The sequence below is a fragment of the Falco cherrug genome, chromosome 6 (genome assembly GCF_023634085.1).
Source record: "Falco cherrug isolate bFalChe1 chromosome 6, bFalChe1.pri, whole genome shotgun sequence".
Lineage (NCBI taxonomy): Eukaryota > Metazoa > Chordata > Aves > Falconiformes > Falconidae > Falco > Falco cherrug.
In genome coordinates, this window is record NC_073702.1 from 76,620,364 (window position 1) to 76,640,869 (window position 20,506).

Below are 20,506 nucleotides of genomic sequence, written 5' to 3' on the forward strand. Positions count from 1 at the left end.
CAGGGAAGGGCAGGTTTCGAGTTAACTGCTTAGGGCTTGCTGTGAGCATTCATGTGATCCCCAGCCCATCCAGATGCAGCTCTGTTCACTCCTAATCTACAGATGGCCAGAGCAATCCACTCCCTGTCATGTGTAATGAAGGGCAGGAAGGAGAGAGGATTTCTGACTTGTTTAAATATTATCCAAAACAAAAAAAAAACCAAACAAAAAAAAAGCTCAAAAGCCAGGGATGTATTTAAATAAATTAAAGATGCCAGCAAAATCCCATATTTGTTACAGTTCATTCCATTTCATCCTCAGAGCCATCCCTCTGCAAAACATGGCAGCTCCAGTAGTTTGGTGTCCAGATGTTCCCTGTCAAATTCTCTGCACTGCATCATGCTTTTTTCCCTGATGTGACTCCTTAAAAACAGTGAACTTGGATTCCAGGACAACCTGAGTACACTTTTCCATAACGAGGGGCGAATGAAAAAACAGGGTTGTTGACTTGGCCAGTGAAACACGGGCTTTTTTGTTCTTCTCTTCATCACGCTCTCTCCCTCTCTTTTAATTCTCCAGCTGGCTGGCAATCCAGCATCATCAACATCTTTTTGCATTTTATTCCTTAAGCTATTCATATTATACACATTCCTGTTTTTAAAATACAGATTTTAGGAGTGATTTGATGTGGCTTGGAATAGTGACATGCTTACACATTTATAAAAAATTCATTAACTTTGGGGGAGGAAAAGAAAAGATTGCTTCTTTTATTTTCTTTCCTTCCCTTCCCTTTTCTTCATTTCCAGCATAAGAAATTATTTGCCGGTCATTTAGGAACCACAATGTCAAAATGTGGTTGCCCCATAGGGAGGAAAAAAGACAGTTCATCCTTGCAGTTTTCAAGTCAGTTGTTAAGAAGTAGCTTTGGCAAAGGCCAAAGCCAAATTGATCTTTGAGCTGCAATGTTTAAAAGCTATGTTAGCAGTTCTGCTCATTGTTTGTGAGAACACCTCTTCCCACAGTCCTTAAATCTGCCAAATCATAACCCAAAGATGATGCTGTACAGTGCCTTTGTTCCAACCTTGCGAAATCCCAGTCTCCGAGTTACAACTGCCAATTCCTCCTGTCTCTAGGCTCAGTCATTCTCTGACCTCCTGTGAGCTCAGCAAAAAAAAAGCCAATTTGGATCCCTTCTCAGGAACACTGGAATATCTAATTCATCAAAGCTCTAAGGTGGTAACTTGGTGTCCAGTCCACAGAGGGATTTAAACGGCTGAACTCTCACTGAACTCAGTTGGAGATCAGGCACCTAAAGGGGAAATTTGTGATGTAGAAGAGAATTGCAGCGTCCTATGCTCTATAGGTAAAGGTTCTGCACAACTTCCTTTCAAAACGTCATACTGCATCCCTTTATCACCTCTCTCTTCATGCTAAATATTGGCTTATACGCAAATATGACAAGGCAGCATTTATGCCCTTTTTTTTTAGGTTCAGGGACACTTTACGAATCAGCCACTATTTAACTTGGGAGAAAAAAAATCAGTTCTGCTTAGAAGCCAAAAATATTAGTTCTGTTCAAATTCTAATGTAGTTAGATCTCTAGCAAAGATATCCCTCAAATCTGGGCCCATTTTCAGTAGCAGCGGTGAAAATCCCATTCCAAGTTGCTGGTTTCTCTGTAAAAGCTTTTAGCAGCTTATCTTATTACCACTATATTAAGCTCTATTCTCTCACCACTATATACGAAGTAAGTATAAATTACTCCTTTCCTGCAGCAGAGGAAATTTCTCTGATCTTGGAAGCAATGAGTGATGGAATCTTCTGCTGGTTTCTTGATATGATTTTTTTCTTTTTTTCCCCAAGCTAATTCCATCTTTAGATGAAAAGTGTTAAATTCCAGATTTTGTCCTCTAGAAATATTTGAATCTGACAAATATTTTTAATTCAGAGTGTTTTATTCATTATGACATAATGGAAAATCCCATGAGAGATTCGTATTTCTATCCAGTTATATTGAAAGGACAACCCATAAGACCAAAAAGAAATTTTGTCTCACTTTTCCTGATATTTAATCTCTTTTATTGGATCCCCTCTGTTCTCAAATTGTCATGACACTGGATTTAAAGAGCAGTGAAGTAGAAATTCAACCTCACTTCATTCTGATACCATCCTGCCTACAAGTCAGATGTACAAGCTTATGAGGAAGGGAGTTAAATCTGACTGCTTTGTCTCTGTGAGATGAATTTCATACCAACATCAACTCAGGAGGCCAGGCAGACCATCATATTAATAAAACACTTAAGCACATGCTCTAATTGAGACCTCAGGATCTCTAGACCACCCTGGTCTTCAACAAGACTTTAACATGTTTCAGTTCTTTAGAAAATAATATAGCATTGATAAAATGTTCCTTTTTCTCCTGTCTATGCAGCAATCAAAATCAAAGACTGAAATATTACGTTGTCCTGCAAGAGCTGAAACTTTCCAGATATAGGCCTGAATCAATGATTTATGTAAAGATCTGATCTACAACAGTTTGTCTTTAAAATGACAGGCACATTGCATGAAATACAACTTGCATTCCAGCTGCAAAGAAGAATACAAAACCAGTCCTAAAGTCTTATTTTCATTTGCACACAAGACAGGGTTTTCAGCAACCAGTTAGCACTAAAGTATAACATTTCATATCCAGTATGTGAAATGATTTCAAGCTAACCTGAAGTACCAGAATCTGTCATTCACTCACTTTGAGCCCCTCAATCTAGTGGGGAGAGTCCACTGACTTGCTTCCAGCTGGGATCTGTGGCTGTCTCACGCCTGTCTTAGTTCACAAGATGACACTCTAACACCATAAGATTTTAATCTTTGCACTACCAAAAATGTGGGGCTGTCGATCTTTGTTTCAGCCTAAAACTGCCTTTGAGATTTTTATTTTTCAGTCCACCCAAAGATGACTTTGAAGATCACATGAAAGGGAAACAGAAAGGACCAACTTTGATCAGGATAATACAATGAAGCTATTCAGGACTGTGGACAGGGTGAATGACTCACATGCCCTGTAGTAGTGGTAACTAATAAAACCAATTAATAATAATAATAAAGTCAAAGAGTCAGAGAGCCAGTCAGTGGTTCAGTGACCTCACATAGAAGCAATCATCTACTGGGTTGATATTTTGGGCTGACTGGAGTATAAAGGCTGAAAGAAGATTATCACCAGATTCTTATAATTGTTTTATGAACCCCCTGATGAATGCAAACAGGGACTAAATAAGAGTCTTTCTTACATAAGTTGACAATTAAAGCCTTGGCAGGCCATACAGTAGTCTCTAGTCTTTCAGCAATGAAGTTTAATGCTCAAAGCAGGTCTTTTTTTTTTTTTTTTTTTCTTCACTATTTTGTCATGCTTTCTCCAGCTGGTAAACATGAGTCAGGAATAAAGTCTGGGGGAGGGGAGAACAGGCTGCTAAGAAACCAGTTGACTCTACAACAGGACCTCTCCGCGCACATAAATGTCAAGGGAAGCTCAGTTCATGTTAGTTGTTACCTCTGACTTTGCAGTGCAGCTGGTGCTGGAATGGGATGCGGTGACCATCAGGTCAGCTCTCACAGCAATGAAGTAACACCCACAACAGTAACTTTTTCCATCTGATAATCTCAGAAGTTTTCAGCTACTGGAGCCTGGACTGTACTGTGGACCACCCCACACCAAACCCACCATGAACTCCTGACTTGCTTTTTCTTCCTGTAACTTCTTCCAACACCACAGGAGAAATGAGCACTCAGGTAGCACCTGAAATAGGAGACAGTGATGTCTTTGTGATATAGTCATACCACTTTAATGTCACCTGTCTGCCAGACAACTTAACACATCTTCCTGGGTTCCCGAGGAACAGTCAGGCCCTTCTGAAGGTTTCAGAGAAGGAGTTTGGCTTAGGGATGGTACCTCGGCCCCTGGAGGAGTGTTTTATCTTCATTAACTGTAGAAGCAGTATGGAAAGACTCGTTGACTGACTTGGGAGACTAAAGTGGGATAGGGTAAGCACCCTGCTTGATTAAGTGTGCTGAGATCCCTTTTCAACGTTATCTGCAGGAAGGAAGGAGTGCTCAGAGGCAGGAGTGGGAGAAGGAAATGAAAAAATGTCTGAACAGGACAGCTGATGGAGGAGGGCTGTGGAAAGCTATGACAAGTAAAGAGATGGGAGACGTATAGATAACCAGAGCTATGAGAGAGCAGATGGTGAGGTTGTTTGTTTTCTTGAAGCAGGGGGAAAGTTCAGGAAGATATCAGACTTTTGTTTTTAGCTGCTTTGGACTCCTGAATGGTGGATGATACATTCTAGAGGAAATTTCAAGTAAGAGCAGAACCATTGAGACAGCTTGCGCTTGCTTGTCTCTCCTAGATGAAGAGGAGATCTGAGCTCTGCATCTTCTCCTGATCTGGTAAAGCTCATGTTTGTACCACTGTGTTAGCATCAGCACCAATGTAGAGAATGGCCAAGAGGACACCTCGCTATTGTGTTGGCATCTCAAGACAAAGTCCACTGGTGGACAGGAAGCATGAGAGACCAGGAATAACTACAGTCTCCTGGGATAAAAAGAGGGAGAAAATCCCAGCCACACTGGCAGGTGAGGACTGCAGCAGGGCAGGTTTGACCTTTTGAGAGGGAGAGAAGACAGTCTAGGAGAGGACCGGGTCCTGCTCCTCACGCAGGTGGCAGATTTATAAAAACATGCGGTCAAGGAAGAGGAGAGTTTTAAATTCTTGTCACTCAGACAGCTCTGCCTCCAAAGGGACAGGTGGTTTTTGTGTCTGCTAATTGGGTGGAGTTGCTCTGCTTTTATTAGGTTGAAAATGAGGTGGATTAAGAGGCTTTTACTCCAGCGTGCCTGTGGCGCTCTTTGTCCTGCTCAGCAGGGGATGCGACTGGCTTGCAGGGAATTGGCAGGGAATGAGCATCTTTCTTGCCATTAGTTTTGTAAGCAGAACTGCAACTGATACAAACTCCCCAAGGGTGAGGCAACCTGGGGCAGAGTTAGAAGAGGAAGGCGAACACAGAGACCTGCGAGGGAACTTTCCTGTTGCTCATTAATTACAGGAGTTGAAGGTCCCAAGTTTTTCCTTTTTCACTGAATGCTGCATTACCAAAGCAGACTGAAAAACCATTGCAGGGACTTAGCCTGAAGCAAGTGTTGGGGCAGGAGTGAGGGAAAGTGGCACGGTACAAAACTAACAAGCTTATGCACCCACCATTTCATCATGTAACATTCAAGCATTAACCATGTACTAAAAATGCTGGTCACTTACAGCCTTTCCCCAGCTATGATCACTCCAAGAAGCATTCAGTTTGGCTGAGCCGAACAAAAACCTTCATTCATTACAACCCGGTAGGATGCAAACAACTTCACAACTTGATAATCCCTTTCAGCCCTTATTAAATCAGCAACGCACTGCAGGTGGGAAGTCAGCCTGGAAAGGAGAGACGGCCCTTTACGTACTTTGCAATAAAGCATGATTTTAGTCACCAAAAAAGATTTCCAGGGCTTTCCCTGCCTGCTTCTCCTCCCAGGAGGCAGATTCCCAGTGTCCCGCAGCAGATTACAAGAGCATCATGTTTGCATTATGTGGTGGTGATGATGTGTTTGTTCTTGGCACTGAGGGGCTCTGACTCTGCACAGCTCTAGCAATGACAGTGGAAATCTTTCAAGTCTTGAGCTGGATTTGCAGCTTCCCCCACCCCACTGCAATTCAGGCTCACAGTGCAGAATACAAGACTCTTTTGTAGGGAAAAAAAAAAAAAAAGGAAAGAAAAGAAAAAAAAAAAGAAAGAAACCCGCTGAGATTTGTTTTCCATCAAAAAAGAATGGATTTACAGCCCTCAGGACATGGCCCTGCTTTTCAAACACAGGCCCCAAGCAGTGGTCGGACGCTCGTATCTGAAGTTAGGAATGTATAGGCTGACTTTATGTCCACATTTGTGGATTTGATGTTCCATTAATGAGCCTAACATATAGGAAGATAGGAAGCGAACAGCCCGTGGCTGGTTTTATTGACAGTGCAACTTTTCTCCAGTGTGGTGCAGCCCCTGGAGCCACCTACACAACATTGCCAGCCCTGTCAGATGTGGCCATATGTTCTACTGTTTAATCAAAATATGGCAATTATTTTGAATTGACGATATCATCATTTTAACATAAGCTTACTTTTTGATTTTCCCCACAAAGGTTTTATGTTGATTCTACTCATCACCTTCTAGTCTCTTCTTCCTTCCCAATTAAAAACTTGAAGAAAAATAAGCATAGTATTTTAAAAACTGAAGTTTTAAAGGGAAATATTTCATTTAAAAAGAGCTCAAAAGAGGTTGTTGGGGTTTTTTTTGATCTAAAGCCAGCATTTTTAGTGAGAATGTTTCCAGGGTTGATTTTCACTTTTTTTTTCCTAAAATAAACAAAATTTCAGATCAAATTAAAAATTTCCATTCTGCTTCAAAAGCCAACCCTTTTCTATTGGAAAAATACTTGGATGCATTAAAAGAAAAAGCCTTTTGAAAAACACCTGCCTTCTATTTAGATGAAAACTACCCAGCTGAAAATCTCAAACCCCCAAAGCGTAAGATACTAAACCTATATGCAGTTTGCATTCACACTGGCAAGCAGCAGTATCTTTTTCTTCCAAAATGCCTTCAGCTTTCTGTCTGTTTGCGTACTTTCCTGCATATGGATTTAAGTTTCAGGGTTCCTAATTTATATATATATACATACATACGTACATGTGTCTATGTATATATAAAAGCCACTGTGGCTGCATATCCTCAGACTGTACGTAACTGTCTCCTCTCTTGTTCCTGGCCTTGATGCTTAGGTCTTATTTGTATGGGGACATTGAGAAAAGTAGCTGGAACGAATTTGCCATAAAGTGTCTTGGGGCCTACAAACAACTACGTATGTTTAAACTTGACTTATTTGTCATCCTAGGTCCAAAGAGGTAGCTCTGTCTGGAACAGAAGCAACTCTGTTCCTGAGTTGAAAAGGCACATTTGCACACCTTGTCGTTAATGTACCCTGTTTAGTAAAGTTTATGTTTCGTGAGGTAAATCAGGAAACAATGACATTTCAAAGTCTACAGAGATTCGAAGAAGTGCTCACATGCTCCAAAGCTCTATTTCTCCCTCCCCGCAGCTTTATCAACTGAAATTGGCTAACAGAAGATATTACTCTTTCCTGAAAACTTTGCAGTCACTGAGATTTTAAGGGCATTATGAAAGGATTTGGCTTTAAAGCAATCACTTTAGCTTTCTATTACCATTGTATCCTGCTTTCTCCCAACCTTCAGATGTCATAAAAGAGAAGATAAAGCAAAGCCACCACTCTCTTTTCACAGCGACAGTGCGAGGTAAAACAACCCTTACGGGACTCCCACATGAGTGACCTTTTCTCTCCTTTTTCACACCAACAGAGACAGGACACAGGTGTCTGTATTCCCAGTTTGCCTTTGGCCTTTCAAACAGAGCATTTTTTAAATCATCCTTTCATTTGTGACCACAATTCAGATGTAGACAAGGTCAGTGAGGAGAGGGGGAAGAAAGCAAGTTGGAGGCTCATGTAGGTGTTGGCAAGAGTAGCTCACCCTATATGTGATGAGAGAGGGAAAACTAAGATAGATTATACCAAGAATACGGGATGGGAAATGAAAATTGTGTAAGAATAGCTAAAAGCCTACCAGCAATTAGAATAATCATGGGCAACTGTAGTTGCAGACTGAATGTCTTGCTGTAGCGTGAAGACCTCTCAGTGAATTTCTGCCTCTGAGAACTAAGGGCCATGCTATTGCAGCCACCACCACGGCCCTGCTCAGGGACAGCTGCAACACCACCTGAAATGAGGCGCAGCTTCATGGAAGCTGTAGTACCTGCTGATAGGTTCTTACTTTCTTGGATCAGACCTTCCACATTTGTTCTTCAGCCTAGAGGAAATAACTGTGGGGGACTGTTGTGCCATTCACTTGTAGTTTCTCTCTATCTCTATCTCTGACCTTCAAGATAAGCAAAAGGGAAGAACTTGCCACTACTGCAACATTGCCCACTGTTGGTGCTGAGTCGTAGAGAAATTATTCTGCTCAGGGTTGTTAGGCAGGAGCCTTTTCTTGTGCTTTGCTCTCACACAAAAGCAGCGTGCATAAAATGAAGACTTATTGTCCCTGTCTGGTCTGAGCTGCAATGGTCAAGCTGTTTCTCAAGCCCCTTGGATGGTTGTCAAGCTGTGACCAACAGTCTTGGGCTGGCATGGGAGCTGCTGCATAATCCAGATAACTGGCTGGGGAAAAGGCAAACAGCATGGGTGTTCCTCCAGTACGCAACGGTGGGATCAAATTCATCAGTGAGTCCTTTTTCAAGCCACAAATTACTCTCAGATGTCCAACATCATAGAATCATAGAATAGTTTGAGTTGGAAGGGACCTTTAAAGGTCATCTAGTCCACCCCCCACTACAACGAACAGGGGCATCTTCAACGAAATCAGGTTGCTCAGAGCCCCATCCAACCTGTCCTTGAATGTTTCCAGGTCCTATGGTATTGGTTCTTCATTGTGACATTTTAGCACTTACACCACTCGGAGCATCATGGTGTGAGATGATCCCCCAACAAGCATTAGTTTTACTCCAGCTGCTGCAGGGGAAGATTCCATGAGTAGTTCAGACCAGATGGCCATGTTTCACTTGGTTATAACTGGGTGAAGCAAGAGTCACTTCCAGGAATGGTGGTAATTTGCCTGGCATAGAAACAGAGCTATGCTGACTTCTTGAAGATGCTGCTCATGGGGTTTTTAGGCTGCCTAGGAGCTGATTATAAAATTAATGAATTTTCTTTTGGTTATCAGGTGAGGGTTTTTGTGATTTTTTTTTTTTGTATTGTCTCCTTCTTGGCATCTCCTCTGTTCTCAGCCAGTATCGGGTTCGTGCATCTGTTGCTTCAGAAAGCTGTCTGGATGGATGCTGAAACAAAGCTTTAGTCCCTTCTGTTTGTTCTCAGTTGGAAGAGAAGCTACATTAATATTGACAAGGTTTTGTAAAAAACACACTCTTAGAGATTTGGGGTAGGGTTTTTCTCAGGTGTTTCATGCCTTTACTGCCATTCTGAGGTTTCCCCAGGGAGCTTAGGACATTTTGCCCAGGGAGGTTTGAACTTCTTTTGCTGATGCTGGAAGCCTCTCAGATGCTACTGCCCCTAGGCTCTTTGCTTAAAGCCCTGAGCCAAGTTACTAGTAAAATGAAAGGCGTGGCCTGTACTTCTGTTGAATTTTAGATGAAGATGGGCTGATTTTGTATCTATATAAAAATTTTGCTCTGCTCCCCTGAAATAAATATTTAATTTTATCGCATTGGAGGGGTACATCTATAAGTACATGCTACAGAAAAGAAAAACAATGAAATTCAGCCCTTCCTCTAATAACCTGGAGGAGGATTTCTCCTATGCATAACCAGCTGAGCAAGTCTGTCTACAAAAATTATGGTAGGGTTATGTTCAGTGTTTGCAGCACTGCTGCATGGATTCTGAGCTGGGCAGAGCAGCAGAGACCCATCTCAAAATGTGTTGAGCAAGGCAAATACACATTAGATGAGGACCTGCCCTGCTTTACTCTCTTCCCCCATACAGATTTCATTGGTATGACCAAAAATACACTAATTGGAAAAGGCATTTGCAGTGGGAAGCAGAATGGAAAAATTCAAATTGGGGCCAACCAAAGGAAGAAAAAAACCACCTGCCAATAAAATTGACACACAATGGGAATAATTGCAACTTTGGGGAGAAAAATACATTCTCACTCTGTTCTCCACAGCATGGTATCTTCTCTTAGAGCAGAACAAGTGAATTTATTGAGGTCATTCATCCCCTGGTTATTTGGCTACTGTAATATATTTCACAAGTGAGAGGGAAACAGCCTGAAGAGACAGCATGTGAGAATCCAGAGCACTGGGGGGAGGTTTATCCAAATTTATAGCCGCCAGTAAGGATGTGGCTTTATAATTCACAGTCATGCTCTCTCACTTTACCATCAAGAAATCTGTCCTGCTAATGACCTGTGCTAAACATCCCAGTGCAAATTCAAATCTTGGTGATGCTGGTGTAAAACCCTCTGAGGCTGATGGACTCAGTCTGGATTAAAACCATGACCTTCTCTATACTCAAAAGCTATTCTGGGTGTGCTTGAGCTTTCACAGGCTGTAATGCTTTCTTAGAAATACTTAGAACATGAATGGGTATGGAGTGACCTAATTTGGACACGGACTACCTCACGTTTGGATGAGTCGCTCCATGTGGAGAAGAGGCATGGTAGCAATTTGGATGATCTGTCCTGATTATGACTCTTCCCCCAGGGCTGCCCCACACTGCACTGCCCACATCAAAGTCTGTCTCTTTCAGCTGTCTTTGCCTTCTGCTTCTCTTTAGGTCCTGAGATGGCATTTCTCCACTTAAAACCTGGTATAAATTAATCTTGCTTTCCTATTTCTAGATCTCAATGCAAAATGGCCTGACATTCAACTTCAATGTGTGACAGAGGACCTTCTGCTGAAACTCTGCTTTCTCTTAATTCCTGGGAGAAGAACCTGTCTAACTGCCACACCAGACATTAAGATGGCAAGATATTCTTGAGATTGAGAGGTACAATCACATCTAAGACCCAGGCCAAGGCTAACAAATGAAATGAGCTGGGATATCTATAAAAATGTCAGAGACAATAAGAAAACTGATGGCAGAGATAGTAATTTTTGCAGTATTTAATGTAGGTTGCAAGAGTTCCATAGTGTCAAAATACAAAATTTTCTTTGCCCCAGGCTGACAATATTAAAGTTGGAGTCAAAAATAGAAAAAAATAAAAAGAAGATGGAAGAAAGCCCTACAGAGCATGCAGTCTTTGGGATTTAGAAGACACTTAGAGTAGAAAATGAAAATGGAAGCCAATCAAGTGAAAATAAGTTGGATTTTGCAATAAATCACTCAGAAGTTTTCCTGTTAAAATTATTACCAAAAAAATATCACATTAACAACACCTTCCCATTAAACCCACCTTTTTTATCAATTACACAAGAAGCCAGACAAAATTAGCTGGTGGTGTTTTTTGGTCTTAAAATATCTATTTATTAAAGCTTTGATTTCCAGCCTGCACATCCCTTATGTGGCGACCTCTGATAAGATTATAACTATTTTAAATTATTATGGTAATGAGGGCAGCAAGAAAGGGTTTTCCCATCTCTCCCACTATATTTCAAGTGCTGCCAGCATCAGCTCTCTCTCATATCTGCCTCCAGCTTTGCTGTCTGCTGTGTTTCTTTGGTAGGGGAAGAGAGTTTAAAGCAGCAAGTCATAAATCGCCAGACACCCTCATCTTAACAGGATGATCCCCTGTTAGAAGAGGATTTCCCCTCGCCTTGTGAGTGGGAGTAATTGTTCTGCGACTCCTGGATTCTCTTTGAAGCACATGGGAGAGGAGCATCCCCTTTTGAAGCCCAGCTGTGCTACAGGACCAGCGGCAGTGGAGGAAGATGGTCAGTGGAGATGCCAGCCTGTGCTGGGGAAGCTGCGTGGGAAAGCCCTGGCTGTCTGGCCTGTTGGTCTGGTCTCTTTGGCCATCACCACTCCAAAAGAAAAAAGCAAAAAGATGGCCTGCAGTCCTTCGGGCAAGGAGATTTAATGGGAGAAAGAAAATGTGAACGCAAGGTAAACATCTAGTCATGAAACAAATGCCTTAGTTTCCCCAAAATGGCATAATGAGCCTCCCATTGAACCAAAACCCACATGGCTTCATCCTGTTCCTTTCTCTTCTCTGTGGGAGCTGCATAACTATTATGTTTTTCTGCATTTCTGCCCTGTATTGCTATCCTGAGCCCGTCTGCTCAGACCCCTCCTCAGACCAGCTCTTGCCTCTCTTTAGAAATGTGTGATGCAACCGCCAGCTCCATCAGGGCCTCTAGGTGCTGTCACACTACCAATACATATATACAAATTCCCTCTTCTTTTTTTTTTTTTCTCTTTTTTTTCTTTCAGTTAGTCTGGAGGCCTGAGGTTTAATTCATTAATAAAAGAAACTTGGATCACAGCAACAGCAGGGCAGCAAGCCCCATCCCTGTGGCAGGAAGCAACGCACACTTTTCCTTTCAAAAACAAACAAGCAAAACTGAGGAGAAAGTTCTCCTCGGCAGCATCCCCGGACAGGGGTGGAACATTTGAGCAAAGTCTGTGGGGACTGCTGTCTCCAGGCTTGAGGGGTGGAAATGCTCTGAGGACTTTCTGCTCTATTTTTCCCTGTTCTGGCCAACTTCCTATGTATAGGATAAAAATAAGCCCTGAGTCCTCCTCCTTCTGTCCACTTCATTAGAGACATCCCTCTGTGCAATAGCAAAACAGGCCCAGAGGAAACGACACAGACCGAAACACAAGAACGATAATTTTCCTAAAACAAATAAGCAGGCAGAGGAACTCATCTAAGGAAACAAGTGAGTGAAGGCAAAGCCACAGATGAGCAAATGATGGAGCCAAAAGCTATGCTTAGGCCATGCAAGCCTGCCTCCGGCACGTCTCCTGAGCCATCCCACCAGGGAAAGGCTGAGTGGTCATCTCACGTGGACCTCCCTGCAAGGGGCTGACACCCCTGAACCCTCACCCCATGAGCATGCAGGCCAGGAGCAATCCTCACCCCACTTCTGGGCAGTGCGGCAATGGGAAGAGTCCCCTTCTTCTCAGTGGGGACCTGGACTGACTCTTAAGCAGCCCTAGCTGTGCCTTTCACAGTACTTCAGAGGCACTGAACAAAGCCACAAAGCAGAGCAGCACAGGTTAACAGGATGGCTAGCAGAAGCACTCCAGCTCCAGAAGAAAATGCCTGGGCTCTGTTCACTCTATTATTTGCCATTTGGAAGCACTGAGACTGCCGCTCTTCCAAAATAACCTCAGCCCGAGTGTTTATTTATCTAGAAATTCATCGTGGCTATTTGCTGTCTGTTGTAGTTCTGTTTGAAAAGCTTCAATCATCAAATCAAGGAAAGGGAAAACAAAAGCAGATCTCTCAGTTGGCTGGTCCCATGCTGCAAAAAGGAAGCAAAGAAAACAAACCAGAGACTGAATGTTTCTTGCTGTAAATGATCAGTGAATGTCTCTGAACACTAACTCAATCCAAGGAAGCCAAGATCAGTTTGTGAATGACTTGTTAAGTTAAAAAGAACCATATTCATAATAAATAGTCTCTGAAACCATTCTTTCATGCATGCTCCATTTTCACAAAGTCATTTTTATAGGTAAACAGCTGAGCCCTCACTACCCAGGAAGTCAATGGCAGAGATAAGAAGGAGATCGGAGGCTATGTCTGTTTTAGAAAATTAAACATGGCCAGGGCCATTCTCTAGCCTGGAGGCCAACTGGCACAGAAATGCCTGCATCTATTCATTAAACTCTCAGGCTTTCCAGAACAGAGCAGCTATATCCAAGCTGCCAACTGGGAATGGTCCCTGGCCATGCCGGTTGCCGAACTGTGCCTGGAAATGGTTTGGAGGGATGCTAGTGAATCGAGGCCAAAAGCGTGCAAGGAACTGGCCTGAGGATCAAAACCAAATTAAAGCACCTGGGAATGCTCCTTTGGAATGTGCAATTCTGTAGTGTAGACATTGCCTAAGAGTTTGATGTTTTGCCCTAAAGCAGTGTCACTGAACCCATGTCATTTAGCCAGAAAGCTTTGTTCCTTCATTCCTATCTTGACTCCATATATCCACTTCGGGGAGGTGTGGAGAAACTGGTTAAAGCTTGACACACCTGAAGGCTTCGGGGCCTCTTTCACATCTGCATTTTCCTTTACCAGTTTCCCCACTACTGAAAAGGGACACTTGGGACACAGGTGTTTGCAGATAGGGGTTCGAACCTCACCTGCACTAGAAAGCAAAATTTATAATGCTTGAAAACCACAAATATTTAGGCACCCCTTCTGGGAACCTAAGTCTGATGTCTCATCCCTGTTAGCCGGCATGTCAACAGGCAACAACACTCATACTTCACATTAATGGTCTTCTGAAGAAACGTCTCAGTGGCACAACCACCTATTAACAGGAGAAAGAATGGGAGGGGAATCAAAATGCTTGACATCTACACAAGCATTTCCCACAGTGATAATTAAATTAAACCATTGAAAAGCCCCTCTGGGGCTGGCCAGGGCCTCGGCATGCTCTGTGAGATCCCTTGTTTCCTCTGCCTTAATGACTTAAGCAAGTCAAGAAGGGCTGGACAGAAAGGTGTGAATAAGAAGCCTACTAATTCCCCACAGTAATCACCTGCAAAAGTGTTTAGGAACAACATCTATCAGGCACTAAAAAGCAAGAAAAGGAGCCTGCAAGAGTAAAATATCTACAGCTCTTCAGTAAGTGACAAGGGGATAGCTGAGCCAGGGAAGTGTCACCTTGATATGAATCTACTCCGGGCACTGAGCACACAGCGGTCATCAGGTTGCTGGCTTGTGGTCCCAGGGTTCCTCCTGCTCATATGGCATGCACCTGCACCTTGCTGGAAACTCATTTCAGTGCACAGGAGAGAGTCCTGGCTTCAAAGCAAGCCTTGCAATTTTTGGTTCCTGTGTGTGAGAAGTATTAATAAATGCTGTATTAATGGATCACCCGCTTACACCCTTCCCATCTTAAACAAAGAAGATATTGGCTCAACCCCCGTTTCCCAGGATCTTCAGGCTTCGTGGGTGCTTGCAGTGTGAGGCAAGGGCAAGACAGCAACAGCAGAAACGGGCTTTGTAACCCAAATAAACAGAAACTCAGACCTTGGAGCGAGAAGAGTTTGGAGACCAGTTCATAACTGAATTACAGAACATGGATGGATAATTGCTCTCTAAACTGGCTGAATCCAAGCTCAAAATCGAATATCCACCCTTGCGGTTTATGGAAGGTGGGAATCAGAGCCAAGATTTGTTACTCTTCTGGCTGGGGTTAACATACCTTCTAAACCATTTCAGTGGGGTGGGAAACCTTCCTCCCTTCCCATTTTGATAAACAGGCCTCTGTTCTCATCACCCCCCACATGATACCTCCAGAGGACGGGAGACAAGCAGTATCCCAAAAACTGGATCCAGTCATGTCTCCATGGATGATGGTCTCTTCTTTCTGCCATCTTCTGAAAAGCTAGTGATCATCTTATTGAAGATCCTTTTTTAAGAGGTCTTGTATGAATATATTGAATAAGAATGGCTCTGGACACTTTAACTTCATTTCACCACCCAGCTCTTATACACAGTGTTGAACTCCTGTTGGTGTTGTCTTGCTTTAAGACTCCACAGTCTGTGAAGTCATTGAAGTGAATCATTTTAGCATAAATACTAGTTGGTGGAAATTTTTAAACCATTTTTCATAGGAAAAACACAATTCCTAGTAACCAAAACACTACAGAAAAACATTGGTTTCACTTAATCTCCTGACTCATCATATGTTGAAAAAAGAAATTACTGAAATGCTATATTGTGACATAAAAATAAAAATCAAGGTTATTGTTTTGAGAAAACTAGACTAAGTGAAGTTAAAAAATAATTGAAAACTGCTAAAATTCAATGTTTCAGAATTAGTGACATCAAATGTTTCATTTGGTGCAAACTTTAAAGTATGAGTTTTAGTTTCTCAGGGTTTGGTTGTTTTTTTTTTTTTTTTTTAAATCTTGGGTGTTTGTATCTGTGTGCTCGGGGGCTGTACTGCAGTATGTCAAATATTGTAACAGAACAGCAGAATTATTTTCTGCCCAGCTGTAATATGGACCTATTCTAGGGCGATGCTACCAATTCTGCTCGTAACTACACCTCATAGGAAAGTACAGAGAAGGCTTCAATGGAAAGCAAAAAAGGTCTTGGAGAAAATAAATCTGTTTAGCTGGCATTTGGCAGCGCAATCAGTGCTGTCTCACATTGAGGGAAACTGCAATTGTCATAACATGCTGACTTTGGGGGCTTATTTCTATGCCTTGCCAGGAGGTCTAGCATCTTTTGAAGTCAGCCAGCTTTCTCTAATGTAGTAAAATTCATCACTACTCACAGATATGCGTGTCCTGCTGGCATCTTTGATCTTCAACTTTTCTGTCCGTTTTGCTCTCTCTGTTTATCGGTCATGAGTTATGGCAGCTGTATGCTACATATTGTCCAAAACTCTTTAGCCGTCCAGCACATCATGGAAAGTTCTCAGAAAAGCTCCCCAGCTGAAAAGTAACAACTCTGCAACATAACTCTCAGCGCCATGTGCAGTAATTCATCAATAACACTTCTTCTGTAGAAACCCATGGACAGATCAGTTACAAAAGCAGAGCTGTAATGTGACCTGCCAGATAGATGGAGATCCCCGCAGAGAATTCACTGACTGCACAAAAGAGAATAGAAACTCCTCTAGTGTTTCTGCAAAGAGGAAGAGCACAGCACTTGGATTAGTCTGGGCTGAGGATAAGAGACTCCCTCTCCACTCCACACCAGTCTGTTGCATAACCAGAGTTCCTAGAAATAAATGAGAAACAAGATGAAATAAAATTATTAAAAAAAAAAAAAAAAGCCAGCTTTCCTTTAGGAATTCCATTGACATATTAAAAGAAATAATTTACGCATGGCTGCTCCATGCCTTAGGTTTGTCTGTGCAATTACTCTTAGTGCTGTGCTAACAAGAGGCTACTTTATAACAGGGGAGTCTAGCCAGGATACAGCCTGACATCTGCTTGAGGATCTTGCTGAAATAACACCCAAGACCCACCTCATGTTTTATTTGTTCATTCTCTGCCCATAGGTTTTTTTTTGCTGAAAAATCAAAATCAGGCCAGTGTATTGAGGTACTGACTATTTTTATTACAAGTCTTCACAAGTCTTCATTTTAGAGGATGTGTGGCTGCGATGCCCTAGCCTACTTGGTAAGGAGATGCTTGCACTGACTCCAAAGGCATGAGTAAGAGAGGTATGTTAAGAAACATGGGACTTCTTTCTAATACTTTGATTCTTCTCATAATTTCCCAGTCATGGGGCTGAACCCTGATACACAAAAGGAATTCAGAGTTCACATCTTGTAGAGCATTTTGAAGGAAACAATATAATAAATACTGGTTAATGCAATGTGCTTAGATTACAAAAGGCTTAAAAAGAAACTGAGATCTCATTTCTCCCACTTAATAACTGGCTAAAAAGATACAGAACTAAGAGTCAATTTACGTAATAGATGGAGGTCACACGAAGTTCCACGCAGATGAGTGTTGTTCAACATATTCATATCTGGGAAACAGCGACTCACGAAATAACAGAGTTTACAGATGATATTAGGATCTCATGACACTGAGTGATAGTCATTGTTTATGAGATCTCATGGCACTGAAAGAAATTCAGTGTTGATAGATGCAAAGTAATGAATATGGGATAAAAATAACCTAATTACACATATGTTACAATACTCTTAATTAGCTATGACTGTTCACAGAGATACTGGGTTTTGTGGATAGCTCTCTGAAGACTAACGCAGCCCTCAACAGTCATCGAAAAGGCCGATAAAACACAAGGGATTCTAGGAAAAGAACAGAGAACAAAAAAGAAAACCTCATTATCTCATAGCAGAAATCTGTGTTTATTCCTGTTTGTCTGGACTAAGGCATGCCTTCAAGACAGACTTGGAAGAGTACAAAAGAACTGGAAATTGTGCATAGAAAGAAGTGAAGTGAATGCACTTCGTCACCAGCCAGTTCTGCCTTTCTTCCTCTGCTCTAGATTAACAGGACAACAGGGCTCCCTGGACACAGTCCTGGACCAAAACTTGGCAAAAAAAAAGAAGGTCTCGCTCTGCCAGCACCTCTCGTTACTAGCAATCTTTGCAGGACACATTCCCACAGCATGCAGCATAGCCAGGTCCACCACAAGGGTAGGTCCCACCCTCAGTCACAACACTGGGATTCACAAGGTTTGGGATTTCAGCTGATAACTTACATGACTTCTTTACTTACTTTGTGTTAGCATTTCTCCTGTGCTGGGACCACAATATGCACCAATCATTCCACAGGGCACAGCGGAAAAAGCAACTAAATTTTGTGGCTACTGAATGTTATTATTCAGCAGACTGCCTGGTTGGTATAAAGACAGTTAAGAAACCTTCAGTCTCTCCCCCAGAGCTGAATAATTTCTTGAGAAAAAGGACTATTTTATAAAATGAAGAGCAGGTAAAGCATAGAACTGGATTTCAGAGCCAGAGGGTAGAGTGTGTAAAGGGGAAATGAGAGATTTAAAAAGAAAACTTTGTATAGGGGAAGTTGCTGAAAAACATTTGCCTGATGATGGAACCAGTGGAAAGCAGATAAAGACTTTCATATAAACAAATATATTCACAAACAAGTTCACTATTTTTCCAATAGCCTTCATAGAAATCTTTTTCTTCCCATAGATAAAAATGTCCAGATTTTTCAAATTAGCACATTTCTTCCATTCTGCTCCTTGCCATGATTCTCCCTTATGCTGAATACAGTAGACACCGAGGGCTTGTTAGTGTAAAAATATCTTCAATCAAAAATTCTGCTGACATTGGGTATAGAGAAATTTTCTCTTCATCCAGTTAATCGCGCAACTCTTGTGCCCAGACAAGGAAGACTGTACACATATGTAGAACTTGCTTCCAGTGAGTTCTTGCTTCCAAGAAGTTTTGACCTGGATTTGCCATATTTCCAGGGATTTATGGTAAATGCATCAGGACTGCATTAAAGTCTAAAAGCTAAAGATGCTGCAGAAAAGGTACGTTCCTAAAAATCTTTAACATATGGTGAGAGAGAGAGACTAGGAGAAGGAAAATATATCAGAGCACTCTATGCAATAAGGAATGAGAGGAAAAAGGAAAGGGTTGCTCTTTCAGGGATGCTTAACCCTTCAGGGATGAATGCCAAAACAAGAGTTAACACTTTGTGAGATCGCCTTTGGCACATTGCACTTGAAGAAAAAATCTTCAAGTGGATCTGGCACAAGTCTGGTAATGAGAAGGCTCATCAGGCCATGACATGCTCAACATCAATGAGAGTTCCCAAAGCTCACAAGTAGGCTGTTAGTGTTGTGGTCACATCCCACCAGTGGAAGTGGTGCTACTGCAGGGTCGCAGTCAGTGTGACCCCACTGGCAGTGCGCAGCTGACCATGCAATCTTGGGCACCATTTTGTACTCTCCAGTGCAACCCATCCTACCAGTGCAATCCCACAGAAGTTAAGGGCAGGGTACTAGGCCATCCATCATCTCCAGCAGGGTCATGCTTGCAGCTTGCACAGATCACTCCAGAACAGATGGTACAGGTTTCTGCCTGCATCCTGCAGCTCAGAGCAAGAGAGGAATATTCAGATTAACAGAAATTTTTGCAGTCAACATATTTCAGCAATGATTTTCCTCCAGGGAAGCATGTGGTCCAGTTCAGGGAAATGAGAAAGAGAGCAGGTTTTTTTTTTCTTTAATTTTACATTTCAAGCAATAACAGTTTTCTGGCTTCTTGTGCAGGTCACTAACAATGCTCCCCAGTGAAAGAAGTTAGCAGTTCCCACATCTCTGACTCACTTGACTGTAATACAACCTGAGGCAAAAAAACCTCTAAGACCTGATGCGCATTTGCACTATAGCCTCTTTTTGCTTTTCCAGTAGTATCAACTCGCCTTCCTGCAGGCATCAGTGTCAAAGCTTGCACATTATAAAGGGGTGTGAGTGTGAGTAAGATCCAGCTTCATCACTGTGTATGTCATCATTGTGGGAAAGGACAGGAGAATATTGACTTTGGGTAAAAACAGCAAGACCTTTAAGGCAATAGAGGCAGAGAGGGGAATTGGGAGTAGACAGAAATAAATCAATGCCAAAGCAGAGCTAGAACGTGTGTGTTCCTGAGGGCACAGGACTGAAATCCTGATTTAAGATTAGGACAATGCAATATCAGTAGAGCATAAAGAGAGGGCTGACTGACAGCATCAGAAAGGTCATTAATGGGGAGTTCTCACTCTATGGGGGGACCCACTGAGGCTCTGCAGGGAGGGCTCCAAGGTTTGGTACATTTCAGCATTTCTGTCAGTGAGTTCTGGAAATAAATTTAGTATCACTACTAATAAAATGTGTTTAAGGATCAGTGCAGGGCTAACTAAGGAACAGGAGTGTGATCAATAACTCACCTGGTAAACCAGGTGAGTTCAGGGAAAATGTTCAAAAATCACCTGAATGTGAAAGCAGAGGCTCAGGAACAAAAATATAGACCATATTTGCAAAATGGGGATTGTCGCCTGCCCCAGGTAAAGGCTTCATTAAGATACTGCCTACAGCAATTGCAGGTGTTCTGCTGCTGGGCAGGGAGCAATGGTGAGTGTCGTCACACCTCAGTTCCAAATGTGGTTGGGATGGAAAGAACTACACGCCACTGAGCACCTGTGAGGAGTTATCCATTCCGATTGCCTTTTACTCCTTGGATTACCAGGGACCTCAGGAGTTTAAGCACTTAGGCTGAGTACCAAGCTTTTCCACTTTCAACATAGAGACAGA

At 42.3% G+C, this 20,506-nt stretch overlaps 1 long non-coding RNA gene across 1 annotated transcript in view; it reads right to left on the reverse strand.

Moving 5' to 3' along the window:
- Positions 1-20,506, reverse strand: part of LOC114016480 (uncharacterized) — a 63,068-nt gene that overhangs the window by 11,292 nt on the left and 31,270 nt on the right. Inside the window, exons 5-6 of the long non-coding RNA XR_008732918.1 lie at positions 16,038-16,486; positions 14,414-14,584 (exon numbers count right to left, since the gene is read on the reverse strand). This is a non-coding gene — a long non-coding RNA (uncharacterized LOC114016480). The remainder of the gene's footprint in view (positions 1-14,413; positions 14,585-16,037; positions 16,487-20,506) is intronic.